The 13,615-nt window shown below is 42.1% G+C and overlaps 1 protein-coding gene across 1 annotated transcript in view; it reads left to right on the top strand.

The window, feature by feature from the left end:
• lama2 (laminin, alpha 2) overlaps positions 1-13,615 on the top strand; it is a 323,797-nt gene that overhangs the window by 156,408 nt on the left and 153,774 nt on the right. The window lies entirely within an intron of this gene.

Raw genomic sequence — 13,615 nt, 5'->3', positions numbered from 1 at the left:
CAAACTATTATAAAGTTTTAATCAACAGTACAATACATTCTGCAGCATCTCACTGAGTATCTTCTATCACATTCAACTGAGGAAAATTACAATATAGAATCTATTACGCGAGTGAGAAGGAAGTTGAGTAGGTCATTCGTCAGAAATGATGTTTGTCCACAGAAAATATACTTAGCTGTGATCAATGAAATTCAAGAGAATAATTATGGGGTTTTTTTCATCCATAATTCAATATGATGAAAGAATAATATTCAATCATTTTCAAAACTGGAGTGCAGCAACACTGCATAATAAACCTGCAGCATTAATAGAAACAAATAAGACTGCAAAAATCTGAAATAAAAACCAGCAATATTGAGAAAAATAAACCAGTCAAGTCGCATCTGTGAAAAGAGAAATGTTAATGTTCATCACAAATGGAACATTTTTTAATTCAATACAAGTCTTATCCAATATTTAATTAAAAGATACATTTTTTGAGGTGGGGCACATATCTGTGTTTATTTAACTATGGAAATTGGAGACTTGCAACCAAAGCCAGAATGAACATATAAAGTACATCACAGTGCAGCATTGGAACAAGCCCTTAGGCCCATAATGTCTGTGCCTAACATTATGTCAAATTAAACCAGTCCCTTCTGCCTGCACATGCTCTATATCCCTTCATCGCCTCTGTATACATTTCCCCATTTAAAACATTAAAAATTACTATCATATCTGCTTCCACCACCTCCACTGGCTGTATGTCTCAGGCACCCACCATTCATTCTGTGTTTTAAAATAAACTTGCCTCAAAATGTTATTTAAACTTTCCTCCTCTCACATTAAGCCTATGCCTTCCTGCATTAGATTTTTTCCTATAACCTATTTATGGCTTTCCGAATGTTATACACTTGGATTGGGTCACCCCTCAGCCTCCAGCGCTCCAGAAAAACAATCCAAATTTATCCAACCTATCCTTATTTTAAATACCCTCTCAGCCAGGCAACATTGTTGTGAACCTAGGGTACACAAAAATGCTGGAGAAACTCAGCGGGTGCAGCAGCATCTATGGAGCGAAGGAAATGGGTGACGTTTCGGGCCAAAACCCTTCTTCAGACCTACATCTTCCAGCATCTGCAGTTCCTTCTTGAACACATTGTTGTGAACCTCTTCTGCACCCTTTCCAAAGCCAACACAACCTTCCTGTAATGCGGCAACCAGGACTGCGCACAATACTACAAATGTGTTCCATCAAATTTTTAATACAGCTGCAACACGACTTTCCGACCTTTATACTCAATACCCCAATTAATGAAGGCAGGAATGTCATGGGCCGCCTATGCCACCCAATAACCCATGTTTCCACCTTGGGGGTGCTACAGTGTCCTCCATAATGTTTGGGACAAAGACCCATCATTTATTTATTTGCCTGTGCACTCCACAATTTGAGATTTGTAATAGAAAAAAATCACATGTGGTTAAAGTGCACTTTGTCAGATTTTATTAAAGGCCATTTTTATACATTTTGATTTAACCATGTAGAAATTACAGCAGTGTTTATACATAGCCCCCCATTTCAGGGCACCATAATGTTTGGAACAGCAATGTCATATAAAGGAAAGTAGTTATGTTTCGTATTTTGCTGCATATCCTATGCATGCAAAGACTGCTTGAAGTCTGCGATTCATGGATATCACTATTTGCTGGGTGTCTTCTCTGGTGATGCTCTGCCAGGCCTGTATTGCAGCCATCTTTAGCTTATGCTTGTTTTGGCGGCTAGTTCCCTTCAGTTTTCTCTTCAGCATATAAAAGACATGCTCAATTGGGTTCAGATCGGGTGATTGATTTGGCCACTCAAAAATAGACAATTTTTTAGCTTTGAAAACTCCTTTGTTGCTTTAGCGGTATGTTTGGGATCATTGTCTTGCTGTAGAATGAACCACCGGCCAATGAGTTTTGAGGAATTTTTAGCAAATAGGATGTGTCTATACACTTCAGAATTCATTATGTTCTTAGCATCAGCATTTGTATCATCAAGTCAAGTCAAGAGAGTCAAGTCAAGAGAGTTTATTGTCACGTGTCCCAGATGGGACATTAAAATTCTTGCTTGCTGCAGCACAACAGAATATAGTCAGCAAAAATACAGAACAGTTCAGTTCAATGTACACATAAATAAGCAGATAAAGTGCAATAGGCTGTTACAGTTCAGAGTCTGTTTTTTGGCGAGTTTAATAGCCTGATGGCTGTGGGGAAGTAGCTGTTCCTGAACCTGGATGTAAAAGATTTCAGGCTCCTGTACCTTCTGCCGGTGGTAGCGGAGAGATGAGTGTGTGGCCAGGATGGTGTGGATCCTTGATGATATTGGCTGCCTTTTTGAGGCAGCTACTGCGATAGATCCCTTCGATGGTGGGGAGGTCAGAGCCAATGATGGACTGGGCAATGGTTACAACTTTCTGCATCCTTTTCCGCTCCTGGACGCTCAAGTTACCGAACCAAGCCATAATACAACCAGTCAGCATGTTCTCGACTGTGCACCTGTAGAAGTTTGAGAGAGTCCTCCTTGACATACCGACTCTCTGTAGTCTTCTCAGGAAGTAGAGGCGCTGATGTGCTTTCTTTATAATTGCATCAGTGTGCTGGGACCAGGAAAGATCTTTGGAAATGTGCACGCCCAGGAATTTGAAGTTCTTGACCCTTTCCACCATCGTCCCATTGATGTAAACAGCATTATGCCCTATGCTACTCCATCCAAAGTCCACAATCAGTTCCTTGGTTTTGCTGGTGTTGAGAGCCAGGTTATTGTTTTGGCACCATTTAGTCAATTGGTCGATCTCACTTCTATACTATGACTCGTCCCATCAGTGATAAGTCCCACAACAGTGGTGTCGTCGGCGAACTTGATGATGGAGGTCGCACTATGTCCGGTTACGCAGACATGAGTATAGAGTGAGTACCGCAGGGGGCTGAGCACGCAGCCTTGAGGTGCTCCCCTGCTGATTGTTATCGAGTCTGACACATTTCCACCAATACGGACAGACTGTGGTCTGTGGATGAGGAAGTGGTGAATCCAATTGCAGAGGGATGCGCAGAGACCCAGATCTGAGAGCTTGGTAACCAGCTTGGAGGGGATGATTGTATTAAATGCCGAGCTGTAGTTAATGAATAACAGCCTGACATATGAGTTTTTGTTGTCCAAGTGGTCCAGAGTGGAGTGGAGAGCCAGTGAGATCGCATCCACCGTTGATCTGTTATGGCGGTAACTGAACTGCAGTGGGTCGAGGTTCTTGTCAAGGTAGGAGTGACACGTGCCATAATTAACCTCTCAAAGCCAAATCATCACCACAGATGTTAGTGCCACTGGTCGATAATCATTGAGGCACGTCACCTTGCTCTTATAACCATATAACCATATAACAATTACAGCACGGAAACAGGCCATCTCGGCCCTACAAGTCCGTGCCGAACAACTTTTTTTCCCCTTAGTCCCACCTGCCTGCACTCATACCATAACCCTCCATTCCCTTCTCATCCATATGCCTATCCAATTTATTTTTAAATGATACCAATGAACCTGCCTTCACCACTTCCACTGGAAGCTCATACCACAACGCTACCACTCTCTGAGTAAAGAAGTTCCCCCTCATATTACCCCTAAACTTCTGTCCCTTAAACTTCTACCCCTAAACTTCTGTCCCTGTCTCTTCTTGGGCACCGGTATTATTGATGCCCTTTTAAAGCAGGTGGGAACCTCAGACCTCAGTAGTGAGAGGTTGAAAATGTCCGTAAAAACTCCAGACAGTTGGTCCGCACAGGTCTTTAGAACAAGACCGGGTATACCATCAGGTCCAGGCACTTTCCGAGGGTTCACCCCCCCTGAAGGATCGTCTGACGTCGGCCTCTGTGACTGACTGAAAAAACGTCACGGTGAATGGGGGCTCGAGAAGGCACATCAGTGTTTTCCCTATCAAAGCGTGCGTAAAATGCATTGAGCTCATCAGGGAGTGATGCTTCGTTGACAATTGAGCTGCCTCCTGATTTCGCCTTCTAGGAGGTGATGGCATTCGTCTCATCCGTCTACAAAACCTTTTTTCCAGAACTGTGGTTGCTCTTTTAAGTACTTCTTGGCAAACTGTAACCTGGCCATCCTATTTTTTGTGGCTAACCAGTGGTTTGCATCTTGCAATGTAGCCTCTGTATTTCTGTTTATGAAGTCTTCTGCGGACAGTGGTCATTGACAAATCCACGCCGGACTCTGATCTGTTTCTGATCTGTCGGACAGGTGTTTGGGGATTTTTCTATATTATAGAGAGAATTTGTCATCAGCTGTGGAGGACTTCCTTGGCCTGCCAGTCCCTTTGTGATTAGTAAGCTCACCAGTACTTTCTTCTTCACGATGTTCCAAACAGTTGATTTTGGTAAGCCTAAGGATTGGCTGATGTCTCCAACAGTTTTATTCTTGTTTCTCAGTCTCAGTCTCAGTCTCAGTCTTAGCTTCTTTGACTTTCATTGGCTAAAATTTGGTCCTCATGTTGATAAACAGCAATAACATTTCCAAAGGTGATAGAAAGACTGGAGGAAAGACTAGGTGCTGAGAGCTCTCTCATACCTCCATTAAAGAGGCAATTACACACACCTAAGCAATTATAAACACCTGAAATGGGGGGACAATGTATAAACACTGGTGTAATTTCCACATGGTGAAACCAAAATGTATAAAATGGCTTTTAATAACATCTGACAACGTGCACTTCAACCACATGTGATTTTTTTCTATTACAAATCTCAAATTGTGGAGTACCGAGGCAAACAAATAAATGATGGGTCTTTGTCCCAAACATTATGGAGGGCACTGTATGTATTGCACCCCAAGATTCCTCTGTGAATCAGTGAGCTGCTTCTATAAGGCTCAGCAATAAATTAGGTATATCTTCAGTTACACAAAGTGTACATGGATAGTTATCAACAGGATGGTGTCATTAAACATGTGGAACCATTTTGTTACATTCAGACTTCCTCAAGGATTATCTGGTATTGTAAATGGCAGAATAAGTCGTGCATAATCACATATCCATACTGTAGCACTCTTAGCTTCCAATTAAAGGAAAAGAGTGGGTGTAAGAAATCATGTACTTAATTTCTCTGTGCATTCCTTGGCTTCTATCGTGAGCCAGAATGCATTTCATACAACACTTGCATCATATATGCATAAAATTAATTTGTTTAAAAAAAAGGCCTTAGTTTTATTTTGCCTTTCTCTAATGTATAGTGCTGTAGCTTAATTCATTGTGGTTATTCAAAATGTCCTTTCTATTAATCCCATAAAAACCTTTAAAAATCTTTTTACATGGTTCCAAGAATTTTTTGACAGCTGTTAGAGCTAACTGTTGATCCTAATGTTACTACTGGAATGTACAGAACGACTGTTGCCGTTCTTAACTGCATTCCTCTCATAAGGACTTTGACTTTCTGATAGATTTTTGAAATACCTGGTGATAAGTTAATTCCATGTAAAAATAAGAGTTTAGGAAATCATTTTTTTAATACATCTTGTGACACTTCCCTGACTCTTATTCCTCTTCTAATACAGTACATATTGATTATTTCTGCAGAACAGATGGCTTGTACCATTTATTATGATTGGGAAGGGTAGGAGGCAACTCAATTCTGCGGGGGGAAGGGAGAGGAGGGGGGAGGAAGAAAGGGGGGGGGAGGAGGAGGGGGGGGGGGGGGGAGGAGGGGGGGGGGAGGAGGAGAGGGGGGGAGGAGGGGAGGAGGGGGGGGAGAGAGAGGAGAGGAGGAGGGAAGAGAGAGGGAGGAGGAAGAGGAGAGGGGGGAGGAAGAGGAGAGGGGGGAAGAGGGGGGGAAGAGGAGGGGGGGGGGAGGAGAGGGGGAGGGGGGGGAGGGGGGGTGGAGAGGGGGGAGGGGAGGGGGGGAGAGGAGAGGGGGGGAGGGAGGGAGAGGAGCGGGGGGGAGAGGAGAGGAGAGAGGGGGGGGGAGAGCATGGAAACAGGCCATCTCGACGCTTCCCGTGACGAACACGTATTCTCCCCTAGTCCCATATAGTCCCCATTCCCCCATCCATATAACATCCAATTAATTTTAAATAATAAAAACGAACCTGAGCACCTTCAGAAGCTCATTCCACACATGGGGAACTCTTGGAGAAGAACCATAAATATTTCTCATTTTCAAACCAATTTAAGGGTATCGACAGCTGTGTAGAAATTTGTTCAGTCATTCAGCTCAGACCTCCATGTTCGGACTGATTGGGGGTTTTATAGTCCCTCCCCCCATCTGAGCAGCAGAGAGAATGGGGAAATTTTTGTAAAACATTAATATCTCTTTCATATTTAATCGACGGGAAAAATCCTCAGCACACATGCGGCGGAGGGGGGCTCTGAGCGAGGTGGCCAAAAATGACAGCCGTAGCTGGCGGCGTTCTCTCGGAAATCGCAGCACAGATTGCCAAAACCGGTCAAGAACAGAGTTTTAGTAATATAGACTAGACTAAGTGGGACCCGTTGGGTCCCAGCATCACACAGGAGGGCTGGTCTTCCAACGCAATATTCCACCTCTCCACCAATTCTAATATCGGTGGCCAGTTGGGGGGGGGGGGGGGGGGGGGGTTCTGGAGCGCTAGTATGGGTGTTGTGGGCTGAAGGGACTGGTTTCCAGAGGGCTAGTATGCAAATTGTGCGCCAAATGGCTTCTTGGGCTGACGTCTCAGTCAATCAAGCCTGTTGTGCTGGCAACTCACTCACGGCTGGTGGGCTGGTAGTTGACTCACGGCTAATCCTTGAAATTCTATTTCAAGCAGGGTATAAGGCCACCAAATTCAAGTGCAGTTTCTTACCACTTCTAGCAGGGTGCAAAGCCGCTAAAGACAGCATCGTGATCTCTCCCTCCTCCATCTTGCAGAGACTGAGCCACACCCACATTTCCAGGTTTTATAACCCCCCCCCCCACCGGAAAAGGTGTGGCTTTCATGGAGTGATTGACAGGAGAGAGATTCTCAACATTTAAAAAAAAACTAATAACACTTTTATTTTTCATTGATGGGGAGAATTCTCTGCACCTGCTCAGCGTAGGGGGACTGAGTAAGATGGCCAAAACTCACAGCCGTAAGTGGTAGCGTTTTATCTAAAATCAATATACAGTGCAAACAGGAATGGCATTTACAGTAGTGCCTTTTAAATTCAAGCCAAAGCACCCAAGCCACCTAGAGCCTTTCAACTTCAAGCCAATGCACCCAGCCACCATTTGCAGTAGTAGTGGGGACATTTGAGTAAGATGGCTAAAAGCCAAAGCACCCAAGCCACCATTTGCAGTAAGTAGGGACGTTCAACTTCAACACAAAGCACCCAAGCCACCATTGTAGTAAGTAGTGCCTTTCAACTTCAGTGCACCAAACATTTGCAGGAAGTGCATTTACAGTAGTGCCTTTTAAATTCAAGCCATTGCACCCAAGCCACCATCTGTAGTAAGTAGTGCCTTTCAACTTCAAGCCAAAGCTCCGAAGCCTCCATTTGCAGTAAGTAGTGCCTTTCAACTTCAAGTCGAAACTCCCAAGCCACCATTTGCAGTAAGTAGTGCCTTTCAACTTCATGCCACCATTTGCAGTAAGTGGTGTTTTTCAACTTCAAGCCACACCCAAGCTACCATTTGCAGTAAGTAGTGCCTTTCAACTTCAAGCCAAAGCTCCCAAATCTCCGTTTGCAGTAAGTAGTGCCTTTCAACTTCAAGTCAAAGCTCCCAAGCCATCATTTGAAGTTAGTGCCTTTCAACTTCAAAGCTCCCAAACCACCATTTGCAGTGTGGTGTCTTTCAACTTCAAGCCACACCCAAGCCACAAGCCTTTCAACTTCAACAACCCAAGCCACCATTTTGCAGTAATAGTGCATTTCAACTGCAAGCCAAAGCAACCAAGCCACCATTTGCAGTTATTGTGCCTTTCAACTTCAAGCCAAAACTCCCAAGCCACCATTTGCAGTAAGTAGTGCCTTTCAACTTCAAGCCAAAGCAACCAATCCACCATTTGCAGTAAGTAGTGCCCTTCAACTTCAAGCCAAAGCAACCAAGCCACCATTTACAGTAGTAGTGCCTTTCAACTTCATGCCACCATTTGCAGTAAGTGGTGTCTTTCAACTTCAAGCCACACCCAAGCCACCATTTGCAGTAAGTAGTGCCTTTCCTTCAAGCCAAAGCAACCAAGCCACCATTTACAGTAATAGTGCCTTTCAACTTCATGCCACCATTTGCAGTAAGTAGTGCCTTTCAATTTCAAGACACACCCAAGCCAAGCCAACCAGGGGAGGGAGGGGGGCACTTTCTGGAGCGCTAGTATGAACCAATTTAGAACCAATATACATTTTGCAAGCTTTAGAACCAATTTTTTTGCAAGCTTTAGAACCAAAGAGACACTTTTTGCAAGCTTTGGAACCAATAGACATTTTTTTTGCAAGCTTTAGAACCAATAGACATTTTTTTTTGCAAGCTTTAGAACCAATAGACATTTTTTTGCAAGCTTTAGAAGCAATAGACATTTTTTGCAAGCTTTAGAACCAATAGACATATTTTTGCAAGCTTTAGAACCAATAGACATATTTTTGCAAGCTTTAGAACCAATAGACATATTTTTGCAAGCTTTAGAACCAATAGACATTTTTTTGCAAGCTTTAGAACCAATAGACATTTTTTTGCAAGCTTTAGAACCAATAGACATTTTTTTGCAAGCTTTAGAACCAATAGACAACTTTTTTTGCAAGTTTAGAACCAATAGACACATTCAGCAAGCATTTTAGAACCACTAAGGGCACTTCCATTTGAGTAGACATGTGTTCAGTGTTATTCACAGCTCAGAGAAACGTGACCATCTGCCTCTATCTTGAAGAGACTGTGTGGCACACCACTTCCTGGTTTGATAGTCCCTCCCCCCCTGCCGCCAGCGGGGGCAGCAGAGAGAATGGGGAATTTTGTAAAAACATTAATATCTCTGTCATTTTTAATCAACGGGAAAAATCCTCGGCACACATGCGGCGGAGGGGGGCTCTGAGCAAAGTGGCCAAAAATGACGGCCGTAGGTGGTGGCGTTCTCTCGGAAATCGCAGCACAGATGGCCAAAACCGGTCAAGAACATACTTTTAGTAATATAGATAAGAGTATCTATCTTAGTTATTGTTATTCTCTGCAATTATCTATCCTCTCCCTTGTTTCCTCCCCTCTCCCCTCAGTTTCCTTTCCTCTCAGTTTCCTCCCCTCTCCCCTTAGGTTCCTTCCCTCTCCCCAGTTTCCTCCCGTTATTTTCCTCTCCTGTCCTTAATGGTTGTAAATTATGTGAACAATAGAGCAACAGTACATCTCAAATGTTTTTGTTTGATCACAGAGAGTCAGAATACAAAGATACATTTTAACTTCCCGTCATGTCAGTCAAGTCAGTCAAATCTGATTGATCTTTGTTTTGTAAAGGTGATAGAAAGAAAGGATTTCCCTTTATGAATTATTTGGACATCTGGAAGGTATTTATGAGAGACTTATAGTGAAAGATGATCATGCAAATTATGCCACGTTATTAACCTGTTTAGGAAATAAACTGTGACCATGAGTCTTCCTAACTTTTTTTTAAAGCTGCATTTTTTGCCTTATCATATTTGTTCAATCTCTTCTTGTTAATCTGTCTTAAACGTCACTTCCTCCCACCCAAAGCCTCTCCACAGCTTTCTCACAATCCACACTAGTGTCCAACTGCATGTTGTAAGCAAACTTGACTGAGCTGCTTTTTCTTTCCCCCAGGTAGCAGATTATGATGTAGATGGTGAGCACTGAAACCCCAAGATCAAGCTTAGACATCCTTATTTCATGGCATAGCTTCTCAACCCAAAACCCAAGCCTTTGTTTTCTGTCTGTTAACCAATCCTCAGTCCACACCAGTCCAATGTGCTCTAACTTGAATAAACTCTTGTGTGACACTTCATTAGCTTTCTGAAAGTACATTGGTTGCCCTGCTGATTGAAAACAATAAATCACTCTAATGTACTTGTCAAACTCAATTCCTTTTCATAAATCTATCCATCTCATTTGGAATGATTCTTGAGCCACAAGAATGGAAGATGTATGTGTAGAAAGGGTCTTGTCTCCAAAGAAGTATGTGATGGTCACTTATATCGGTACTGTTATGGCAGATGCTATCCGTAATGGGTAAACTGCTGAGGGTACAGTCAATTAATTTATCCTTGTGCTGGTCTACTGACTATTGCAGACACAGTCTGCTAGCTATGTCTTTCAGGATACATCTGACTTGGTCAGAGGTGGTATTGTCAAACCTCTCTTGTTGAAGGACATTGAAGTCTCTGACTGTACTTTCTCCATCTCTGCGGCTGTCATTGTTTCTTACGTGCGTTGAACATGAGCACTAATTCATCAGCTGAGGGAGGACAGGTTCTAATCAAGTGGAGGTCCCCTTGTTGATGTTTCAGAACCATTCACACCCCATCTGTATCGCCACCTCTGATCTGTCGGCCTGACAGGGCATTCCATGATTTGTGGCAGAGAATTCTGGTATGTCAGCCACAAGCAATGATTCTACGTATACCATTACGCCGTGCTAATAGTAGAAATAAACAACTGCAGTTGCTGGTTAATACACAAAAGGACGAAAGTACTGGGGAATATCCTTGATCAAATTTGAACACAATGTTTATTGAGAGTGTTCAGGTAGGAGAGTTTCACCGTGACGATTTAGGTACATTTTACCTTCTGCTCAGAGCTCTTTCCTCTTTGTCTTTTCATCTGCTTGTTCTGTTTACTGTATAACACAGCAAAATGGCATATGTAAAATTATTTGATTATTGTTTGTCATGCAGAACTCTAGGAGGAAACGCCTATTAACTCTCATATAACAAGATTATTACAGAAGTTTTGAAGAGAAGTAAAGCTTCTTTAATACCTGGTACACCACTGCCTACATGTTGAACAGCAATTTCAAGGAAATTCACAAAGCAGTTAGCAATAGATCTGCGGGTAGTTATGAAATAAAAACTCAAGATGCTGGAAATACTTAGCCATTCAGGCCACATTTGTGGGAAGAGAGGGTCTGTAACCTAAAACATTAGCTCTGCTTCTCTTCTCATAGATGTGGTGTAACCTGCTGAGTCATTTCATAAGTTCTGGGAGCTGAATTAGGCCATTTGGCCCATCAAATCTACCATTCAATCATGGCTGATCTATCTTTTCCTCTCCTGTCTTCACCCCATAACCCTTGACACCCTTACTAATCAAGATCTGTCAAAAAAAATATCCATTGATGTGACTTCCACAACATTCTGTGGCAACGAAGTCCACAGATTCACCACCCTGTAATTGTCTGTTTTTATTTAAGCTTTCCAGCATCTTCAGTTTAAAAAAAAAAAAAAATCATTTACCTGAAGGTGATTACGATTCCTTTAAATAGCATTGACAGGTGGCAAAGATTTGTGAAGAGGAGAAGAAATGACTTATTTTGGCAGGGCTGTATTGAGCAGTGCACATGATTGACATCATGAGGTGACTATATAACAACCATCGACTAGTACAAATCAGGCATCAAATATGCGTATGGATTGGACCAGTTCAACACTCAAGCATTTTTTGCTACATTGTTTAGGTTTGAAGCTATTGTCGTTAAGTTTCTTTTTGATCTAATTAGCAAGTGAAAAAATTCACAATGCGTGAAATGGTGCAATATGTTATTATTCGGTCATCAAATTAATGGGCAATTTTATCCAGAACACTCAGTAGTATTGTCCTTCATGCCTAATGTGCATAGACATGAGATCCATAATAATGAGCTGAAATTTGTTGTTTCTCTTGTTCTAGATACCTATATAATCTACATACAATATGTCAATTTGACAATTCCTATTAACAGAGTAGTTTTAATTTTATCTAGTTTGGCAAGGCATAAAGATTACAGCAACTGTCTTCATTTTATTACTTCAATAATGGTAGATGGATTGCGTTAGTGTTTTAGAATTACAAAATTGGTTTAATACAGCAATGCTTTCTTCAACTTAATGATGTTGTTTTGTTTTTGCAAGAATGTTACACTTTAATGACAGGTTAACTCTAATGAAAGGACTGAAATATTTATTATTAACCATTGCTTATAGTTGATCCATTTAGTTGTGTGTGGTTAATAATACAAAATTGTGAACAATATATATTAATGGATTGGCATTCTCTAATTCAAAGCATACTACTCTTTTCTCAGGGTCATGTAACGGAAAATCAATTTTTTGCTTTCCTGAGTGAAACAAAAAATGACCCCTTTAGTCAGAGGGTGGTGAATCTGTGGAACTCTTTCCCACAGAAGGCCGTGGAGGCTGTCAGTTGATATTTTTAAGGCAGAGATAGATAGATTCTTGATTGGTACAGGTGTTAGAGGATATGGGGAGAAAGCAGGAGAATGGGGTTAGGAGGGAGATATAGATCAGCCATGATTGATTGGTGGAGTAGACTTGATGGGCCAAATGGTCTTATTCTTCTCCTATTCCTTATGACCTTCCTAGTCATTTTGCAAGTTTGACTCATGATTTCTGCATGATCAGGCATAGGATAACCTTAATCACGTGCCATGCTTCTTTTGAAATTTTGTATGGGAGCAAGTTTTGAGTTGTCCTTGGTATGGCAATTGTTGGCCACTGGGACAAATAGTTCTTCAGAATGAAGTGCTTGGTTAGGATTAATTTAAGTCCCTTACCTTTCCTTCTAACATATCTCCCACAGGCCCACCTCTGATGTCACTCATTATCCCAAAATGTTCAGACATTCTCCACTCCTACTCTAAGCCCCCTATCAGGATTTTGGTAAAGAGACACATAATTCAAATGTATTTAGTTAATCAATAAAGTAAATTGACGGATCAATGTTTTAAAATAAACTGTACATATTTTAGAACTGTCAACATGACACAGCTGGCCTGTTTTGTGATAAATGTCGTTTTGACATTGCTATTACACTTAATTGCAGCCCGGATTCTCCTTTAGAGATACTTCATTCCTGCCACCTCCACCAGACTTCCATCTAACATCTCATGGTCTCTGATAAATTACTTTACCAGTATTGATCAGATTCCCTCTGGACCACAGGCCACAGTCAGTTGCTATTCTGCACTTCCTCTGAAGCCAACTTTGCACCAGAGTACATTTTCAAGTTCAATTGAATGCATCTTGCAGTGGTGTGGGGGTTGGTGGGATATAGGGAAGGAGGGGGAGATGGTGCAGTGTAGAAACATAGAAACATAGAAATTAGGTGCAGGAGTAGGCCATTCGACCCTTCGAGCCTGCACTGCCATTCAATATGATCATGGCTGATCATCCAACTCAGTATCCCGTTCCTGCCTTCTCTCCATACCCTCTGATCCCCTTAGCCACAAGGGCCACATCTAACTCCCTCTTAAATATAGCCAATGAACTGGCCTTGACTACCCTCTGTGGCAGAGAGTTCCAGAGATTCACCACTCTCTGTGTGAAAAAAGTTCTTCTCATCCCGGTTTTAAAGGATTTCCCCCTTATCCTTAAGCTGTGACCCCTTGTCCTGGACTTCCCCAACATCGGGAACAATCTTCCTGCATCTAGCCTGTCCAACCCCTTAAGAATTT

Source organism: Leucoraja erinacea, chromosome 5 (genome assembly GCF_028641065.1).
Source record: "Leucoraja erinacea ecotype New England chromosome 5, Leri_hhj_1, whole genome shotgun sequence".
Classification (NCBI taxonomy): domain Eukaryota; kingdom Metazoa; phylum Chordata; class Chondrichthyes; order Rajiformes; family Rajidae; genus Leucoraja; species Leucoraja erinaceus.
The sequence above is the reverse complement of the archived record's forward strand: the minus strand, read 5'-3'. Positions and strand labels throughout refer to the sequence as shown.